We start from the raw sequence: 269 nt of genomic DNA on the forward strand, positions 1-269 counted from the left end.
TAACAGAGAGATCAAGTCCATTTTGGAGAAGATTGTGGGGATTACAAGGAAGGATTGGTCAGTTAAGCTTGATGATGCGCTTTGGGCTTATAGGACAGCTTACAAGACACCTCTGGGGACCACACCTTCAACCTAGTGTACGGTAAAGCTTGCCATCTGCCAGTGGAGCTGGAGTACAAGGCACTTTGGGCAGTAAAGTTGCTGAACTTTGACATCAAGAGTGCCAAGGAGAAAAGGCTTTTTCAGCTACATGAGCTTGATGAGATAAG

This window comes from Brassica oleracea, chromosome C5 (assembly GCF_000695525.1).
Source record: "Brassica oleracea var. oleracea cultivar TO1000 chromosome C5, BOL, whole genome shotgun sequence".
NCBI lineage: Eukaryota > Viridiplantae > Streptophyta > Magnoliopsida > Brassicales > Brassicaceae > Brassica > Brassica oleracea.